General features: G+C 44.1%; 11 non-coding genes across 11 annotated transcripts; 3 read left to right on the top strand and 8 right to left on the bottom strand.

Moving 5' to 3' along the window:
* Positions 1-1,077: 1,077 nt before the first annotated feature.
* On the bottom strand, positions 1,078-1,150 carry trnak-uuu (transfer RNA lysine (anticodon UUU)). Its single transcript has one exon. It is a non-coding gene; the product is annotated as a tRNA-Lys (tRNA).
* A 235-nt stretch (positions 1,151-1,385) lies between these two features.
* Positions 1,386-1,461, bottom strand: trnay-gua (transfer RNA tyrosine (anticodon GUA)). The gene is given in 2 exon segments: positions 1,386-1,421; positions 1,425-1,461. It is a non-coding gene; the product is annotated as a tRNA-Tyr (tRNA).
* A 2,069-nt stretch (positions 1,462-3,530) lies between these two features.
* Positions 3,531-3,603, bottom strand: trnak-uuu (transfer RNA lysine (anticodon UUU)). The gene has a single exon. It is a non-coding gene; the product is annotated as a tRNA-Lys (tRNA).
* A 235-nt stretch (positions 3,604-3,838) lies between these two features.
* trnay-gua (transfer RNA tyrosine (anticodon GUA)) lies at positions 3,839-3,914 on the bottom strand. Its single transcript is given in 2 exon segments — positions 3,839-3,874; positions 3,878-3,914. It is a non-coding gene; the product is annotated as a tRNA-Tyr (tRNA).
* A 2,169-nt stretch (positions 3,915-6,083) lies between these two features.
* Positions 6,084-6,156, bottom strand: trnak-uuu (transfer RNA lysine (anticodon UUU)). The gene has a single exon. It is a non-coding gene; the product is annotated as a tRNA-Lys (tRNA).
* A 235-nt stretch (positions 6,157-6,391) lies between these two features.
* On the bottom strand, positions 6,392-6,480 carry trnay-gua (transfer RNA tyrosine (anticodon GUA)). The gene is given in 2 exon segments: positions 6,392-6,427; positions 6,444-6,480. It is a non-coding gene; the product is annotated as a tRNA-Tyr (tRNA).
* A 4,411-nt stretch (positions 6,481-10,891) lies between these two features.
* Positions 10,892-10,965, bottom strand: trnai-uau (transfer RNA isoleucine (anticodon UAU)). The gene has a single exon. It is a non-coding gene; the product is annotated as a tRNA-Ile (tRNA).
* A 456-nt stretch (positions 10,966-11,421) lies between these two features.
* Positions 11,422-11,495, top strand: trnat-agu (transfer RNA threonine (anticodon AGU)). The gene has a single exon. It is a non-coding gene; the product is annotated as a tRNA-Thr (tRNA).
* A 414-nt stretch (positions 11,496-11,909) lies between these two features.
* trnat-ugu (transfer RNA threonine (anticodon UGU)) lies at positions 11,910-11,983 on the top strand. Its single transcript has one exon. It is a non-coding gene; the product is annotated as a tRNA-Thr (tRNA).
* A 164-nt stretch (positions 11,984-12,147) lies between these two features.
* Positions 12,148-12,221, bottom strand: trnan-guu (transfer RNA asparagine (anticodon GUU)). The gene has a single exon. It is a non-coding gene; the product is annotated as a tRNA-Asn (tRNA).
* Positions 12,222-15,864: 3,643 nt separating this feature from the next.
* On the top strand, positions 15,865-15,953 carry trnay-gua (transfer RNA tyrosine (anticodon GUA)). Its single transcript is given in 2 exon segments — positions 15,865-15,901; positions 15,918-15,953. It is a non-coding gene; the product is annotated as a tRNA-Tyr (tRNA).
* The last annotated feature ends 3,731 nt before the right edge of the window (positions 15,954-19,684 follow it).

Raw genomic sequence — 19,684 nt, 5'->3', positions numbered from 1 at the left:
ATAGCATGTTTGATCCGTGTGCTATTGTTTTTCAACAATTGTAATGCCCTTTGTAACGTTTAACCACTTCGTTGAATAGAGCTTGTTATAGGATATTGTGAACTCATGTTTGATCCGTGTGCTATTTTTTTTCAACATTTGTAATGCCCTTTGTAACGTTTAACCACTTTGTTGAATAGAGCTTGTTATAGGATATTGTGAACTGAACCTATTTCGCTGTGAATTTATATTTACTGCGAATAGTTTATTGTGTCTGGTCTTGGTCTGTCTGCACTAAATAAATGATTTGTATCAAGTAATTATTTAGTTTGTCTGTCTACTTTTTTACCTAACCACTAAAGGTCACTCCTTGCACTTCACACATTTGCCCTTTTAATTATTTCCATACTGACATACTTTAACATGCAATGTGCAATGTGTGATAATAGTTTTAGCACCCTGTTGCCATTCAGGTGAGACAATACCTAGTAAATCCTTATTTTTTTTGATGTTGGTGCGCCGCAAAGGTTTTTGGTCTCAGCAAAGTGTGCGGTGGCATTACAACGCTTGGGAACCACTGGCTTGGCTTGTTGGGCATCCAGGTATGCACTGAGATTACGATCGGCACGATGATTGTCGTTCTCAGGAGAATTGTGTTTCTTTGCTGATCACGTTCTCTGTCGCTTTTTACACAGTTCTTACAAGTGGCACATTGGGGATGAGGAGCAGGGCATACGGACACGCATAGCTGTGGACTTCTGCATGGCACAGGGCCACAGGTCATTCCAAGTATTTCAAGACGCCAGCAAATGTGTGGACACATTGTGTAGGCCCAACCCTCACAGATTGTGCCAAGTCAAGTAGAGATGCATGTTGTCCTGTTCTAAAGTGACACGTCGTCAACAGCAAAAACATCTCTCACAGTTCCTGGCTTGACTTGCCTCTGGAAGACAACACTTGCCCAGGCTGGATATTTGCCGAAAGAAGCAAAGAGGACAGGACACCTTGCCTAGCCGCAACTGCGTATCTCATTGTCACCAGGAAGGCCGTCCAGGCTTTTCACCGCCATGGCCCTCGGTCAACAAGGTCTCAAAACAGCGCCAGAACAGGGACTTGAACCCTGGACTCTCAGATTAAAAGTCTGATGCTCTACCTGCTGAGCTACCCGGGCATCAGAGAAGTGCTTCACAATGTGTTGGCTTCATGATTGTTCCAGACCGCTTTCTGGTCAGTTTAGAAAACTGGGCTCACGGTGAAAAGGGTCACATGCATATGAGATGTTTGGGCAATGCAAGTTCTCGACTACAAATCTGAATTTCCGGGGTTTGCTCCTTGTCCTCATGCAATTCCAATGGCTTGACATTTGGGAGATCGTCCAATACCGACGTCAAACCATAAGCACGGCTTCCTTCGAGCCGGAATTGAACCAGCGACCTAAGGATGCCCTACAGTCCTCCGCTCTACCAAATGAGCTATCGAAGGGAAGCCTCTCACAACCTTCCCCTGACAGTCTCAGTGGCCGTGCAAATGCAAGAAGCACGGTGGCTTGGCTCAGTGGTTTTCAACCCGTGTGCCTTGAGGACTACCCAATTGTGTCTTGAGATTTTTATCCCCTCAAAAATATTATGTCATTTCGTTAGGTCAACTTCATGAATCTTGTATCAAATCAAACTTATTCAAATTTGTGAAAATGTTACATTTATACATCACCTGTAGAAAGCGTTTCATAACTGAAATGTTGTGTTTGCCGGACTGAACGCACACCTACACTGAGTTGCAGTGCTATCAGTGGTACTGAAAGGCAATTGATGAAAGGGACAGATGGTGAATTCCTTTTAATCTTGCACTCTGCTTGTCCTTTTTCTAAGTTGGACTGGTGAACGAGATCTATTTTATCAATATTATTCAATGTGTTTGTTCTTGCCCTTTTGGTAGGCTTATTTTTTTGATACTGTAACGGAGATGGAGAGGCAGCACCGCCCCTCTCGATTAATATGCGGCCATCTCCGTAGGGGCTGCTGGGAGATAAGAGAAAGGACTGTAAAGAGTGAATTAAGGGCCTGTTCATTGTTATGTATTGATTGTGTACTGTACCGTTGTGTACTGTTGTTGGATGTCTCCTGTTCCTCTAAGTCTCATTTGGCTTTGGTTTCCCCCCTCTTTGATGAATAATCGGGCTCTAAATAGCCCCGGCGTTCCTCCTGCAGTTCTTCGTTCTTTCCACTGCTAGCGCTGCCTTTGTGAAGGCGGATGGTGCTTGTGAGAAGTCAACAGCGTGTCCACCGAAAAGGGTGTCTGACTCCTGGTTTTTGATGCGGAAGGGTTGATAACAAACCGAAACGATTACAATATGATACTGCTTAGATTAACTGTGGATATGTATTGTGATCGTGCTCGGCTCAGGTGTGCGTTCAGTCCGAACACAAAACATTTCGGTCGCGAAACGTCTAATCAAATCGAATGAAACGGCGGGGATAGCATGTTTGATCCGTGTGCTATTGTTTTTCAACAATTGTAATGCCCTTTGTAACGTTTAACCACATCGTTGAAAAGAGCTTGTTATAGGATATTGTGAACTCATGTTTGATCTGTGTGCTATTGTTTTTCAACAATTGTAATGCCCTTTGTAACGTTTAACCACTTTGTTGAATAGAGCTTGTTATAGGATATTGTGAACTGAACCTATTTCGCTGTGAATTTATATTTACTGCGAATAGTTTATTGTGTCTGGTCTTGGTCTGTCTGCACTAAATAAATGATTTGTATCAAGTAATTATTTAGTTTGTCTGTCTACTTTTTTACCTAACCACTAAAGGTCACTCCTTGCACTTCACACATTTGCCCTTTTAATTATTTCCATACTGACATACTTTAACATGCAATGTGCAATGTGTGATAATAGTTTTAGCACCCTGTTGCCATTCAGGTGAGACAATACCTAGTAAATCCTTATTTTTTTTGATGTTGGTGCGCCGCAAAGGTTTTTGGTCTCAGCAAAGTGTGCGGTGGCATTACAACGCTTGGGAACCACTGGCTTGGCTTGTTGGGCATCCAGGTATGCACTGAGATTACGATCGGCACGATGATTGTCGTTCTCAGGAGAATTGTGTTTCTTTGCTGATCACGTTCTCTGTCGCTTTTTACACAGTTCTTACAAGTGGCACATTGGGGATGAGGAGCAGGGCATACGGACACGCATAGCTGTGGACTTCTGCATGGCACAGGGCCACAGGTCATTCCAAGTATTTCAAGACGCCAGCAAATGTGTGGACACATTGTGTAGGCCCAACCCTCACAGATTGTGCCAAGTCAAGTAGAGATGCATGTTGTCCTGTTCTAAAGTGACACGTCGTCAACAGCAAAAACATCTCTCACAGTTCCTGGCTTGACTTGCCTCTGGAAGACAACACTTGCCCAGGCTGGATATTTGCCGAAAGAAGCAAAGAGGACAGGACACCTTGCCTAGCCGCAACTGCGTATCTCATTGTCACCAGGAAGGCCGTCCAGGCTTTTCACCGCCATGGCCCTCGGTCAACAAGGTCTCAAAACAGCGCCAGAACAGGGACTTGAACCCTGGACTCTCAGATTAAAAGTCTGATGCTCTACCTGCTGAGCTACCCGGGCATCAGAGAAGTGCTTCACAATGTGTTGGCTTCATGATTGTTCCAGACCGCTTTCTGGTCAGTTTAGAAAACTGGGCTCACGGTGAAAAGGGTCACATGCATATGAGATGTTTGGGCAATGCAAGTTCTCGACTACAAATCTGAATTTCCGGGGTTTGCTCCTTGTCCTCATGCAATTCCAATGGCTTGACATTTGGGAGATCGTCCAATACCGACGTCAAACCATAAGCACGGCTTCCTTCGAGCCGGAATTGAACCAGCGACCTAAGGATGCCCTACAGTCCTCCGCTCTACCAAATGAGCTATCGAAGGGAAGCCTCTCACAACCTTCCCCTGACAGTCTCAGTGGCCGTGCAAATGCAAGAAGCACGGTGGCTTGGCTCAGTGGTTTTCAACCCGTGTGCCTTGAGGACTACCCAATTGTGTCTTGAGATTTTTATCCCCTCAAAAATATTATGTCATTTCGTTAGGTCAACTTCATGAATCTTGTATCAAATCAAACTTATTCAAATTTGTGAAAATGTTACATTTATACATCACCTGTAGAAAGCGTTTCATAACTGAAATGTTGTGTTTGCCGGACTGAACGCACACCTACACTGAGTTGCAGTGCTATCAGTGGTACTGAAAGGCAATTGATGAAAGGGACAGATGGTGAATTCCTTTTAATCTTGCACTCTGCTTGTCCTTTTTCTAAGTTGGACTGGTGAACGAGATCTATTTTATCAATATTATTCAATGTGTTTGTTCTTGCCCTTTTGGTAGGCTTATTTTTTTGATACTGTAACGGAGATGGAGAGGCAGCACCGCCCCTCTCGATTAATATGCGGCCATCTCCGTAGGGGCTGCTGGGAGATAAGAGAAAGGACTGTAAAGAGTGAATTAAGGGCCTGTTCATTGTTATGTATTGATTGTGTACTGTACCGTTGTGTACTGTTGTTGGATGTCTCCTGTTCCTCTAAGTCTCATTTGGCTTTGGTTTCCCCCCTCTTTGATGAATAATCGGGCTCTAAATAGCCCCGGCGTTCCTCCTGCAGTTCTTCGTTCTTTCCACTGCTAGCGCTGCCTTTGTGAAGGCGGATGGTGCTTGTGAGAAGTCAACAGCGTGTCCACCGAAAAGGGTGTCTGACTCCTGGTTTTTGATGCGGAAGGGTTGATAACAAACCGAAACGATTACAATATGATACTGCTTAGATTAACTGTGGATATGTATTGTGATCGTGCTCGGCTCAGGTGTGCGTTCAGTCCGAACACAAAACATTTCGGTCGCGAAACGTCTAATCAAATCGAATGAAACGGCGGGGATAGCATGTTTGATCCGTGTGCTATTGTTTTTCAACAATTGTAATGCCCTTTGTAACGTTTAACCACATCGTTGAAAAGAGCTTGTTATAGGATATTGTGAACTCATGTTTGATCTGTGTGCTATTGTTTTTCAACAATTGTAATGCCCTTTGTAACGTTTAACCACTTCATTGAATAGAGCTTGTTATAGGATATTGTGAACTCATGTTTGATCCGTGTGCTATTGTTTTTCAACAATTATAATGGCCTTTGTAACGTTTAACCACTTCGATGAATAGAGCTTGTTATAGGATATTGTGAACTGAACCTATTTCGCTGTGAATTTATATTTACTGCGAATAGTTTATTGTGTCTCGTCTTAGTCTGTCTGCAGTAAATAAATGATTTGTATCAAGTAATTATTTAGTTTGTCTGTCTACTTTTTTACCTAACCACTAAAGGTCACTCCTTGCACTTCACACATTTGCCCTTTTAATTACTCCCTTACTGACATACTTTAACATGCAATGTGCAATGTGTCATAATAGTTTTAGCACCCTGTTGCCATTCAGGTGAGACAATACCTAGTAAATCCTTATTTTTTTTCATGTTGGGGCGCCGCGAAGGTTTTTGGTCTCAGCAAAGTGTGCGGTGGCATTACAACGCTTGGGAACCACTGGCTTGGCTTGTTGGGCATCCAGGTATGCACTGAGATTACGATCGGCACGATGATTGTCGTTCTCAGGAGAATTGTGTTTCTTTACTGATCACGTTCTCTGTCGCTTTTTACACAGTTCTTACAAGTGGCACATTGGGGATGAGGAGCAGGGCATGCTGATACGCATAGCTGTGGACTTCTGCATGGCATGTGGCCACAGGTCATTCCAAGTATTTCAAGACGCCAGCAAATGTGTGGACACATTGTGTAGGCCCAACCCTCACAGATTGTGCCAAGTCAAGTAGGGATGCATGTTGTCCTGTTCTAAAGTGACACGTCGTCAACAGCAAAAACATCTCTCACAGTTCCTGGCTTGACTTGACTCTGGAAGACAACACTTGCCCAGGCTGGATATTTGCCGAAAGAAGCAAAGAGGACAGGACACCTTGCCTAGCCGCAACTGCGTATCTCATTGTCACCAGGAAGGCCGTGCAGGATTTTCACCGCCATGGCCCTCGGTCAACAAGGTCTCAAAACAGCGCCAGAACAGGGACTTGAACCCTGGACCCTCAGATTAAAAGTCTGATGCTCTACCTGCTGAGCTACCCGGGCTTCAGAGAAGCGCTTAACAATGTGTTGGCTTCATGATTGTTCCAGACCGCTTTCTGGTCGGTTTAGAAAACTGGGCTCACGGTGAAAAGGGTCACATGCATATGAGATGTTTGGGCAATGCGAGTTCTCGACTACAAATACGAATTTCCGGGGTTTTCTCCTTGTCCTCATGCAATTGCAATGACTTAACATTTGGGAGCTCGTCCAATAACGACGTCAAACCATAAGCACGGCTTCCTTCGAGCCGGAATTGAACCAGCGACCTAAGGATGCCCGCTGCCTGAAACCTACAGTCCTCCGCTCTACCAACTGAGCTATCGAAGGGAAGGCTCTCACCATCTTCCCCTGGCAGTCTCAGTGGCCGTGCAAAGCCATGACGCACCGTGGCTTGGCTCAGTGGTTTTCAACCCGTGTGCCTTGAGGACTACCCAATTGTGTCTTGAGATTTTTATCCCCTCAAAAATATTATGTCATTTCGTTAGGTCAACTTCATAAATCTTGTGTCAAATCAAACTTATTCAAATTTGTGAAAATGTTACATTTATACATCACCTGTAGAAAGCGTTTCATAACTGAAATGTTGTGTTTGCCGGACTGAACGCACAACTACACTGAGTTGCAGTGCTATCAGTGGTACTGAAAGGCAATTGATGAAAGGGACAGATGGTGAATTCCTTTTAATCTTGCACTCTGCTTGTCCTTTTTCTAAGTTGGACTGGTGAACGAAATCTATTTTATCAATATTATTCAATGTGTTTGTTCTTGCCCTTTTGGTAGGCTTATTTTTTTGATACTGTAACGGAGATGGAGAAGCAGCACCGCCCCTCTCGATTAATATGCGGCCATCTCCGTAGGGGCTGCTGGGAGATAAGAGAAAGGACTGTAAAGAGTGAATTAAGGGCCTGTTCATTGTTATGTATTGATTGTGTACTGTACCATTGTGTACTGTTGTTGGATGTCTCCTGTTCCAATAAGTCTCATTTGGCTTTGGTTTCCCCCCTCTTTGATGAATAATCGGGCTCTAAAAAGCCCCGGCGTTCCTCCTGCAGTTCTTCATTCTTTCCACTGCTAGCGCTGCCTTTGTGAAGGCGGATGGTGCTTGTGAGAAGTCAACAGAGTGTCCACCGAAAAGGGTGTCTGACTCCTGGTTTTGGATCCGGAAGGGTTGATAACAAACCGAAACGATTACAATATGATACTGCTTAGATTAACTGTGGATATGTATTGTGATCGTGCTCGGCTCAGGTGTGCGTTCAGTCCGAACACAAAACATTTCGGTCGCGAAACGTCTAATCAAATCGAATAAAACGGCGGGGATAGCATGTTTGATCCGTGTGCTATTGTTTTTCAACAATTGTAATGCCCTTTGTAACGTTTAACCACTTCGTTGAATAGAGCTTGTTATAGGAAATTGTGAACTCATGTTTGATCCGTGTGCTATTGTTTTTCAACAATTGTAATGCCCTTTGTAACGTATAACCACTTCGTTGAATAGAGCTTGATATAGGATATTGTGAACTGAACCTATTTCGCTGTGGATTTATTTTTACTGCGAATAGTTTATTGTGTCTGGTCTTGGTCTGTCTGCACTAAATAAATGATTTGTATCAAGTAATTATTTAATTTGTCTGTCTACTTTTTTACCTAACCACTAAAGGTCACTCCTTGCACTTTACACATTTGCCCATTTAATTACTCCCTTACTGACATACTTTAACATGCAATGTGCAATGTGCGATAATAGTTTTAGCACCCTGTTGCCATTCAGGTGAGACAATACCTAGTAAATCCTTATTTTTTTTCATGTTGGTGCGCCATGAAGGTTTTTGGTCTCAGCAAAGTGTGCGGTGGCATTACAACGCTTGGGAACCACTGGCTTGGCTTGTTGGGCATCCAGGTATGCAATGAGATTACGATCGGCACGATGATTGTCGTTCTCAGGAGAATTGTGTTTCTTTGCTGATCACGTTCTCTGTCGCTTTTTACACAGTTCTTACAAGTGGCACATTGGGGATGAGGAGCAGGGCATGCTGACACGCATAGCTGTGGACTTCTGCATGGCATGGGGCCACAGGTCATTAGGGTTAGGGTTAGGGTTAGGGTTAGGTTTAAAAAAATAGGTTATTGAGGTTGTCAGGTGAATCAAACCTTTGGTTCCTCTGACATCCTCAAGTGCACTGGCACTGACAGGTGTTGAGGCTATTGTTGTGTCCTTAAAAGATGCATCCGAAAGTATTCGTTCTATAGTCTGTTTTGTTAAGGTAATTCAGTGGGATGAGATGTGGTGTAATTGAATGATGTGAAGTTTGTATGTACAAGAGTACGTCTTAAAAGTAAGGGGAATGTATGGAATTGGGATTAAAATTTAATTATAGAGTCTGGAAGTCTATTACCTAGGTTTTTAAGGGAGTCTGGGTTTTGTTTTGGGGGGGAAATAAGTTATGGGGAATAAATTTAAGGATAAGTTGTGAAATTGATTATTGGGGATAGGATTGAGGGATACATTTGAATAATGGTTAGGTTTAGGGATTGGGTTTAGAGGTTGGTTTGAGTGCCTAGTTAAATTATGGGCTAATTATATTTTAGGGTTAGGGTTAGGGGTTAGGGGTTAGGTTTAGGGTTAGGATCACGGACCACTGTCAATCAGGTGCTTGCCTTGCCGTCCATCCATCCATCCATCTATCTATCTATCTATCTATGACTCTCGATATCTAACTCTCTTGCTTGCTATCGCTCCCCCAATGGTCAGTAGCATAGTAGCATAACAGCAGATCACGGACCACTGTCAATCAGATGCTTGCCTTGCCGTCCATCCATCCATCCATCTATCTATGACTCTCGATATCTAACTCTCTTGCTTGCTATCGCTCCCCCAATGGTCAGTAGCATTGTAGCATAACAGCTGATCACGGACCACTGTCAATCAGATGCTTGCCTTGCCGTCCATCCATCCATCCATCTATCTATGACTCTCGATATCTAACTCTCTTGCTTGCTATCGCTCCCCCAATGGTCAGTAGCATAGTAGCATAACAAAAGATCACGGACCACTGTCAATCAGATGCTTGCCTTGCCGTCCATCCATCCATCTATCTATCTATGACTCTTGATATCTAACTCTCTTGCTTGCTATCGCTCCCCCAATGGTTAGTAGCATAGTAGCATAACAGCAGATCACGGACCACTGTCAATCAGATGTTTGCCTTGCCGTCCATCCATCCATCTATCTATCTATCTATCTATCTATCTATCTATGACTCTCGATATCTAACTCTCTTGCTTGCTATCGCTCCCCCAATGGTCTGTAGCATAACAGCAGATCACGGACCACTGTCAATCAGATGCTTGCCTTGCCGTCCATCCATCCATCCATCTATCTATCTATGACTCTTGATATCTAACTCTTTTGCTTGCTATCGCTCCCCCAATGGTCAGTAGCATAGTAGCATAACAGCAGATCACGGACCACTGTCAATCAGATGCTTGCCTTGCCGTCCATCCATCCATCTATCTATCTATCTATCTATGACTCTCGATATCTAACTCTCTTGCTTGCTATCGCTCCCCCAATGGTCAGTAGCATAGTAGCATAACAGCAGATCACGGACCACTGTCAATCAGATGCTTGTCTTGCCGTCCATCCATCCATCTATCTATCTATCTATCTATGACTCTCGATATCTAACTCTCTTGCTTGCTATCGCTCCCCCAATGGTCAGTAGCATAGTAGCATAACTGCAGATCACGGACCACTGTCAATCAGATGCTTGCCTTGCCGTCCATCCATCCATCTATCTATCTATCTATCTATGACTCTTGATATCTAACTCTCTTGCTTGCTATCGCTCCCCCAATGGTCCCCCAATTGCCTTGCCGTCGATCCATCTATCTATCTATCTATCTATCTATGTATCTATGACTCTTGATATCTAACTCTCTTGCTTGCTATCGCTCCCCCAATGGTCAGTAGCATTGTAGCATAACAGCAGATCACGGACCACTGTCAATCAGATGCTTGCCATGCCGTCCATCCATCCATCTATCTATCTATCTATCTATTACTCTTGATATCTAACTCTCTTGCTCTCTATCGCTCCCCCAATGGTCAGTAGCATAGTAGCATAACAGCAGATCACGGACCACTGTCAATCAGATGCTTGCCTTGCCGTCCATCCATCCATCTATCTATCTATCTATCTATCTATCTATGACTCTTGATATCTAACTCTCTTGCTTGCTATCGCTCCCCCAATGGTCAGTAGCATTGTAGCATAACAGCAGATCACGGACCACTGTCAATCAGATGCTTGCCGTCCATCCATCCATCTATCTATCTATCTAGCTAGCTATCTATCTATGACTCTCGATATCTAACTCTCTTGCTTGCTATCGGTCCCCCAATGGTCACGTATGTTGCATTCAACGACAAAGAAAATCGTCTGCTGGATATGATTTTTGCCAACTGTGAAGGAACTGCACGACTGCAGCAACCACAACACCTCTGTGGCGCAATCGGTCAGCGCGTTTGGCCGTTAACTGAAAGGATGGTGGTTTGAATCCACCCAGGGACGGCCCACTTTTCCCCCCGCCCCTTGTTATTGTTTCTACTTCTGGCGGTCAGCTTGCCAGACTGCGGCTACAGTAACCTTAAGCTGCTTGCTGCGGACGGCAATCTTGCAAAAATGTATTGATCGTTTAGAAACTTCCTTTCCATTGCCTAGGCCAACATAAACCAAGGCACTGCTGGGAGTCGAACCCAAAGTTTCCTGTTTATAAGACAGGCGCTTTGACCAACTAAGCCACGGTGCCAGGACTCTCCCATTCCCCAGTGCCTACACTCAGGCGTAAGGCACAAAACAAAACAAAACAAAACAAAACAAAACAAAACAAAACAAAACAAAACAAAACAAAACAAAACAAAACAAAACAAAACAAAACAAAACAAAACAAAACAAAACAAAACAAAACAAAACAAAATCTGGATGCAGGCTGCAACAAAGGAAGCACACAGAGGTGAAAACGTAAGGTTGACGGGAGCAACAAGCTCCCTGTTGCGACTGTCCAGGGGCGGCAATGGGAATTGGACGTTGGCCGTAGCGCGTGCTGTTATGCTACTATGCTACTGACCATTGGGGGAGCGATAGCAAGCAAGAGAGTTAGATATTGAGAGTCATAGATAGATAGATGGATGGATGGACGGCAAGGCAACCATCTGATTGACAGTGGTCCGTGATCTGCTGTTATGCTACTATCAGTGGCAGATTTGGCGCCGTGGCTCAGTTGGTTAAAGCGCCTGTCTAGTAAACAGGAGGTCCTGGGTTCAAATCCCAGCGGTGCCTTAGGCGGGCTTTCTGTGCTCCTTGCGAAGCTTGTGCTTCCGCTTTGTCGACCATCAGTTTTAGCAAGATAGGCTTATCGTAAAGCCATCAGAGGACGTAATGAACCGGAAAGCCAACTGGACAGACGCCGGATTGTAAAGAAGAACCAGAACCCAAAGGACACGCGCTACGGCCAACGTCCAATTCCCATTGCCGCCCCTGGACAGTCGCAACAGGGAGCTTGTTGCTCCCGTCAACCTTACGTTTTCACCTCTGTGTGCTTCCTTTGTTGCAGCCTGCATCCAGATTTTGTTTTGTTTTGTTTTGTTTTGTTTTGTTTTGTTTTGTTTTGTTTTGTTTTGTTTTGTTTTGTTTTGTTTTGTTTTGTTTTGTGCCTTACACCTGAGTGTAGGCACTGAGGAATTGGAGAGTCCTGGCACCGTGGCTTAGTTGGTCAAAGCGCCTGTCTTGTAAACAGGAAACCCTGGGTTCGACTCCCAGCAGTGCCTTGGTTTATGTTGGCCTAGGCAATGGAAAGGAAGTTTCTAAACGCTCAATATATTTTTGCACGACGGCCGTCCTCAGCAAGCAGCTTAAGGTTACTGTAGACGCAGTCTGGCAAGCTGACCGCCAGAAGTAGAAACAATAACAAGGGGTGGGGGGAAAAGTGGGCCGTCCCTGGGTGGATTCAAACCACCATCCTTTCAGTTAACAGCCAAACGCGCTGACCGATTGCGCCACAGAGACAATGTGGTTGCTGCAGTCGTGCAGTTCCTTCACAGTTGCCAAAAATCATTTCCAGCACACGATTTTCTTTGTCGTTGAATGCAACATACGTGACCATTGGGGGAGCGATAGCAAGCAAGAGAGTTAGATATCAAGAGTCATAGATAGATAGATAGATAGATGGATGGACGGCAAGGCAAGCATCTGATTGACAGTGGTCCGTGATCTGCTGTTATGCTACTATGCTACTGACCATTGGGGGAGCGATAGCAAGCAAGAGAGTTAGATATCGAGAGTCATTGATAGATAGATAGATAGATAGATGGATGGATGGATGGACGGCAAGGCAAGCATCTGATTGACAGTGGTCCGTGATCTGCTTTTATGCTACTATGCTACTGACCATTGGGGGAGCGATAGCAAGCAAGAGAGTTAGATATCAAGAGTCATAGATAGATAGATGGATGGATGGATGGACGGCAAGGCAAGCATCTGATTGACAGTGGTCCGTGATCTGCTGTTATGCTACTGACCATTGGGGGAGCGATAGCAAGCAAGAGAGTTAGATTTCGAGAGTCATAGATAGATAGATAGATAGATGGATGGATGGACGGCAAGGCAAGCATCTGATTGACAGTGGTCCGTGATCTGCTGTTATGCTACTATGCTACTGACCATTGGGGGAGCGATAGCAAGCAAGAGAGTTAGATATCGAGAGTCATAGATAGATAGATAGATAGATAGATAGATAGATGGATGGATGGACGGCAAGGCAAGCATCTGATTGACAGTGGTCCGTGATCTGCTGTTATGCTACTATGCTACTGACCATTGGGGGAGCGATAGCAAGCAAGATAGTTAGATATCGAGAGACATAGATACATAGATGGATAGATGGATGGATGGATGGACGGCAAGGCAAGCATCTGATTGACAGTGGTCTGTGATCTGCTGTTATGCAACTATGCTACTGACCATTGGGGGAGCGATAGAAAGCAAGAAAGTTAGATATCGAGAGTCATAGATAGATGGATGGATGTATGGACGGCAAGGCAAGCATCTGATTGACAGTGGTCCGTGATCTGCTGTTATGCTACAATGCTACTGACCATTGGGGGAGCGATAGCAAGCAAGAGAGTTAGATATCGAGAGTAATAGATAGATAGATAGATAGATAGATGGATGGATGGACGGCAAGGCAAGCATCTGATTGACAGTGGTTCTTGATCTGCTGTTATGCTACTATGCTACTGACCATTAGGGGAGCGATAGCAAGCAAGAGAGTTAGATATCGAGAGTCATAGATAGATAGATAGATAGATAGATGGATGGATGGATGGACGGCAAGGCAAGCACCTGATTGACAGTGGTCCGTGATCCTAACCCTAACCCCTAACCCCTAACCCTAACCCTAAAATATAATTAGCCCACAATTTAACTAGGCACTCAAACCAACCTCTAAACCCAATCCCTAAACCTAACCATTATTCAAATGTAACCCTCAATCCTATCCCCAATAATCAATTTCACAACTTATCCTTAAATTTATTCCCCATAACTTATTTCCCCCCCAAAACAAAACCCAGACTCCCTTAAAAACCTAGGTAATAGACTTCCAGACTCTATAATTAAATTTTAATCCCAATTCCATACATTCCCCTTACTTTTAAGACATATTCTTGTACATACAAACTTCACATCATTCAATTACACCACATCTCATCCCACTGAATTACCTTAACAAAACAGACTATAGAACGAATACTTTCGGATGCATCTTTTAAGGACACAATAGCCTCAACACCTGTGAGTGCCAGTGCACTTGAGGATGTCAGAGGAACCAAAGGTTTGATTCACCTGACAACCTCAATAACCTATTTTTTTAAACCTAACCCTAACCCTAACCCTAATGACCTGTGGCCCCATGCCATGCAGAAGTCCACAGCTATGCGTGTCAGCATGCCCTGCTCCTCATCCCCAATGTGCCACTTGTAAGAACTGTGTAAAAAGCGACAGAGAACGTGATCAGCAAAGAAACACAATTCTCCTGAGAACGACAATCATCGTGCCGATCGTAATCTCAGTGCATACCTGGATGCCCAACAAGCCAAGCCAGTGGTTCCCAAGCGTTGTAATGCCACCGCACACTTTGCTGAGACCAAAAACCTTCATGGCGCACCAACATGAAAAAAAATAAGGATTTACTAGGTATTGTCTCACCTGAATGGCAACAGGGTGCTAAAACTATTATCGCACATTGCACATTGCATGTTAAAGTATGTCAGTAAGGGAGTAATTAAAAGGGCAAATGTGTAAAGTGCAAGGAGTGACCTTTAGTGGTTAGGTAAAAAAGTAGACAGACAAACTAAATAATTACTTGATACAAATCATTTATTTAGTGCAGACAGACCAAGACCAGACACAATAAACTATTCGCAGTAAATATAAATTCACAGCGAAATAGGTTCAGTTCACAATATCCTATAACAAGCTCTATTCAACGAAGTGGTTAAACGTTACAAAGGGCATTACAAATGTTGAAAAAAAATAGCACACGGATCAAACATGAGTTCACAATATCCTATAACAAGCTCTATTCAATGAAGTGGTTAAACGTTACAAAGGGCATTACAATTGTTGAAAAACAATAGCACACGGATCAAACATGCTATCCCCGCCGTTTTATTCGATTTGATTAGACGTTTCGTGACCGAAATGTTTTGTGTTCGGACTGAACGCACACCTGAGCCGAGCACGATCACAATACATATCCACAGTTAATCTAAGCAGTATCATATTGTAATCGTTTCGGTTTGTTATCAACCCTTCCGGATCCAAAACCAGGAGTCAGACACCCTTTTCGGTGGACACGCTGTTGACTTCTCACAAGCACCATCCGCCTTTACAAAGGCAGCGCTAGCAGTGGAAAGAACGAAGAACTGCAGGAGAAACGCCGGGGCTATTTAGAGCCCGATTATTCATCAAAGAGGGGGGAAACCAAAGCCAAATGAGACTTAGAGGAACAGGAGACATCCAACAACAGTACACAATGGTACAGTACACAATCAATACATAACAATGAACAGGCCCTTAATTCACTCTTTACAGTCCTTTCTCTTATCTCCCAGCAGCCCCTACAGAGATGGCCGCATATTAATCGAGAGGGGCGGTGCTGCTTCTCCATCTCCGTTACAGTATCAAAAAAATAAGCCTACCAAAAGGGCAAGAACAAACACATTGAATAATATTGATAAAATAGATTTCGTTCACCAGTCCAACTTAGAAAAAGGACAAGCAGAGTGCAAGACAAAAAGGAATTCACCATCTGTCCCTTTCATCAATTGCCTTTCAGTACCACTGAAAGCACTGCAACTCAGTGTAGGTGTGCGTTCAGTCCGGCAAACACAACACTTCAGTTATGAAATGCTTTCTACAGGTGATGTATAAATGTAACATTTTCACAAATTTGAATAAGTTTGATTTGACACAAGATTTATGAAGTTGACCTAACGAAATGACATAATATTTTTGAGGGGATAAAAATCTCAAGACACAATTGGGTAGTCCTCAAGGCACACGGGTTGAAAACCACTGAGCCAAGCCACGGTGCTTCTTGGCTTTGCACGGCCACTGAGACTGCCAGGGGAAGGTTGTGACAGGCTTCCCTTCGATAGCTCAGTTGGTAGAGCGGAGGACTGTAGGTTCCAGGCAGCGGGCATCCTTAGGTTGCTGGTTCAATTCCGGCTCGAAGGAAGCCGTGCTTTTGGTTTGACATCGGTATTGGACGATCTCCCAAATGTCAAGCCATTGGAATTGCATGAGGACAAGGAGAAAACCCCGGAAATTCGGATTTGTAGTCGAGAACTCGCATTGCCCAAACATCTCATATGCATGTGACCCTTTTCACCGTGAGCCCAGGGTGTCTGCTAAGAAAGAAGTAGTGAGAAATGACAATCGGTCATCTGCACGCCTCCCCCCCCCCAAAAAAAAAAAAAAAAAGGAAAAAACGGCGGGAAAATTCGCCCGCATCGAAAGGGGTCGATAGATCCGCTGCGACGCAGGAGTGCGAGAGGACTCAACGCCACCGAGCACGGGCGCGAGAGGGAGAGCTGCCGCAGTGCGACAAACCGCCCGCGACGCAAGCACCAGATGTCCGCGATGCCAAGGGGAACCGGCGCGCTGCGGAGAACCTGACCAAAATATGGAACGCTTCAAGAATTTGCGTGTCATCCTTGCGCCCAGATAGGCTGAATGTGCTCTGTATCGACATACTAAAATGTAACCAATGGGAACGACTGCTTTTTCTAAAATTCCACTGAAATTGGCAGCCTCAGCCTGCATGGATTGCTTACAATTGCCGCTGGAACAACCCCCGATTTCCCACGTCACTCAATGTGTTTTCTTTCAGCTAGTTGGCTACATGACCCGGAGAGGCGGGCTTTGCGGGTGGACTTCTAACAGTAAATACGTGTTTTGTCAGACGTTGCCTAGGGAGTGAAAAGAATCTTTGAGACTTACAGACAGACATACAGACAGACATCAATATCTCTCTCTCTGTCTCTATCTATATATATATTCTATCAATCTAGCTTTATCTTTATCTATCGATCTATTTTTCTATCTATGCCTCCCTCCATCCCTCCCTCCCTCCCTCCTTCTTTCCTTCCTTCCTTCCTTCCTTCCTATAATTTTTTTTTTTGCTATCGATCCACGTAAGTAAGCATTTTCTTAATTGATCAATCGGTCTGTCGATTAATGTGTTAATACGATCTGTTTATATGACCTGCTGTGTTTGCGGTGTTATTTCATGCTTTTTATACATTTGATAATAACCCTGGTGTTTTGTGTAAGGTATGTGTCTTCTATACTGTTGAGAGAGAAGTGTTTTGAACCGTAAAAAAGTCAAAGAAACGTATAGTGTTTCACTGCGTCACATAATGATAAGAATAAGAATAGTATTAATAATAATGATGATTATTATTATTATTATTATTATTATTATTATTATTATTATTATTATTCCATCCATCCATCCATCCATCCATCCATTCATTTTCGAAACTGCTTATCCTGGTGAGGGTCGTGGGGAAGCCGGAGACGATATTATTATTATTATTATTATTATTATTAGTCATTGTGTCACATCATCATCATAATAGTATTAATAATGGTATTAAAATACTATTTAGTAGTAGTAGTAGTAGTAGTATGTGCTGCATTGAAACATAAAACAGAAAAAATCGTGTAGCGTTTCACTGCGTCACATCATCATCATCATAATAATAGTAATAATAATGAGGATGATGATAATAGTACTAGTACGAATCATAATACGAATAATTGTAGCAGTGATACAAGGTATATGATGAATTATAACATATCTTGGGGTCGTAACATAATTGGGGGCTCGTCCGGGAGTTATATTCTTTCCCGTAGTTGCATGCAAATAGTGGTAGTGTTTGTGTGGGTGTTGTGCTGTGCAGGTGGTGTGTTTATATTATTGGTATTGGTTTTTGTGGTGTATTTTGTCACAATTATGGCCAGTTTTGATTTAAGTACTTTTCTGAGTGTCCCGTCTCTGGATCAGCTTGATGTGTGTCGCAAGGCTGATTTATATGCTTTAGCGGATCACTTCTGTTTCACAGTTTCGAGGAACATTGTTAAAGCTCAGCTTAGACAGATCGTCATGGATAAGTTGGTGGAAGGACAAGTGCTCGTTGTGCCTCCGGTGTTGCCTGATCCTGCCCGTGTCCCTGATCCTGCCCCTGCCCCAGTCACCCCGGTGATGCGCACGGCGGCCCCGGCAGTGCGACCCGTGCCCGGTCTGAAGGAGAGTGTGGGCAGCGCGGAGGCCGCCAATACGGGTGCGGATGCGGAGGCAACAAAACCAGAACCTGGTCACATGTTCTCTACAGCCAGGTGACCAGGTTCTGGTTTTGTTGCATATTCCAGGGTCCTCCCTCTCTGCCCGGTTTTCAGGTCCATACCTGGTTGATAAAAAGTTAAGTGACACTGATTATGTGATTCGAACTCCCGACCGCAGACGCCAGTCTCAAGTGTGCCACATTAACATGTTAAAGTTATATCACTCGAGACTGACCCCTCCAGTAAAGTCGTCAGAGAAGACTGCAGAGCCCGATGTCTGCTCTGCTGTCCCAGCCTCTGTGGTTGACACTATGGAGGTTAGTTTTGGTGATGAGGATGGCTTGGTATTGCGAAACACTCCTCAGCAGTGAGCTCGGTTGCTTAATTCTGAAATGTTGCTGGTTTTCCCTTCCCAATTAGCCCATCTACCTAGTGAACAAAGAGAGGACATTATGGAATTAATCCAGGATTTCCCCTGTCTTTTCGGTGATGTCCCCACTCGCACTACAGTTTTGGAACACAATTTAAACGTGGGAAATGCTGCTCCTATTAAACAACATGCCTATCACATTAATTCTACCAAAAGGGACATCATGAAACAGGAGGTAGCATATCTGCTAGAAAATGGCCTTGCTACGCCGAGTTCTAGTCCCTGGAGTTCCCCTTGTATTTTGGTCCCTAAACCCAACGGTACCTACCAATTTTGTACGGATTACCAGAAGGTGAATGCTGTGACTGTCCCAGATTCATTCCCGTTACCAAGATTAGATGATTGCATAGATAAGGTTGGCTCCGCCATCTTTGTCAGTAAGCTGGATCTCCTGAAAGGTTACTGGCAAGTACCATTAACCCCTCGTGACCCCAGATAACTTTCTGCAGTACTCTGTCATGCCCTTCGGCATGCGCAACGCTCCTGCCACTTTTCAGCATTTGGTGAATTTAATCTTGTCTGACGTTCCACACTGTGATGCATATCTGGATGACTTAGTTGTTTATTCATCCGACTGGTCGTCTCATATCATGACGTTACGAGCTGTATTTGAGCGTTTCGCACAGGCGTCATTAACACTCAACCTGGCTAAATGTGAATTTGGAAAAGCTACGGTTTCCTACCTTGGCAAACAGGTTGGCCACGGTCAGGTGCGTCCACTGGACGCCAAGGTATCTGCTATTGTCCCCATGCCCACGACCCGGTGCGAGTTGCAGCGTTTTCTAGGCATGGCGGGCTACTATCGTAGTTTTTGTAGAAACTTTTCTGCGGTAGTCGCTCCACTCACCAGTCTCCTTAGTCCCTCGTCTGCATTTGTTTGGTCCGATGAATGCCAGGATGTTTTTGAGCAGGCTAAAGCACTCCTGTGCAGTACTCCTGTTCTCGCTGCCCCTGACTTTGGACGTCCTTTCAAGTTGGAGGTGGATGCGAGTGCTCGAGGTGCGGCTGCTGTCCTGTTACAGGGGGGTGGTGATGGTGTTGATCACCCTGTGTGTTATTTCTCACAGAAATTCAATAAATGCCAAGTCAATTACTCCACAATCAAGCAGGAAGAATTAGCATTATTATTAGCATTGCAGTTATTTGAAGTTTATATTGGTTCCAGTGCTCTGCCGATTGTTGTATACAC

This window comes from Amia ocellicauda, chromosome 2, assembly GCF_036373705.1.
Source record: "Amia ocellicauda isolate fAmiCal2 chromosome 2, fAmiCal2.hap1, whole genome shotgun sequence".
NCBI classification, from domain to species: Eukaryota; Metazoa; Chordata; class Actinopteri; order Amiiformes; family Amiidae; genus Amia; species Amia ocellicauda.
This window is presented reverse-complemented; position numbering and strand designations above follow the sequence as displayed.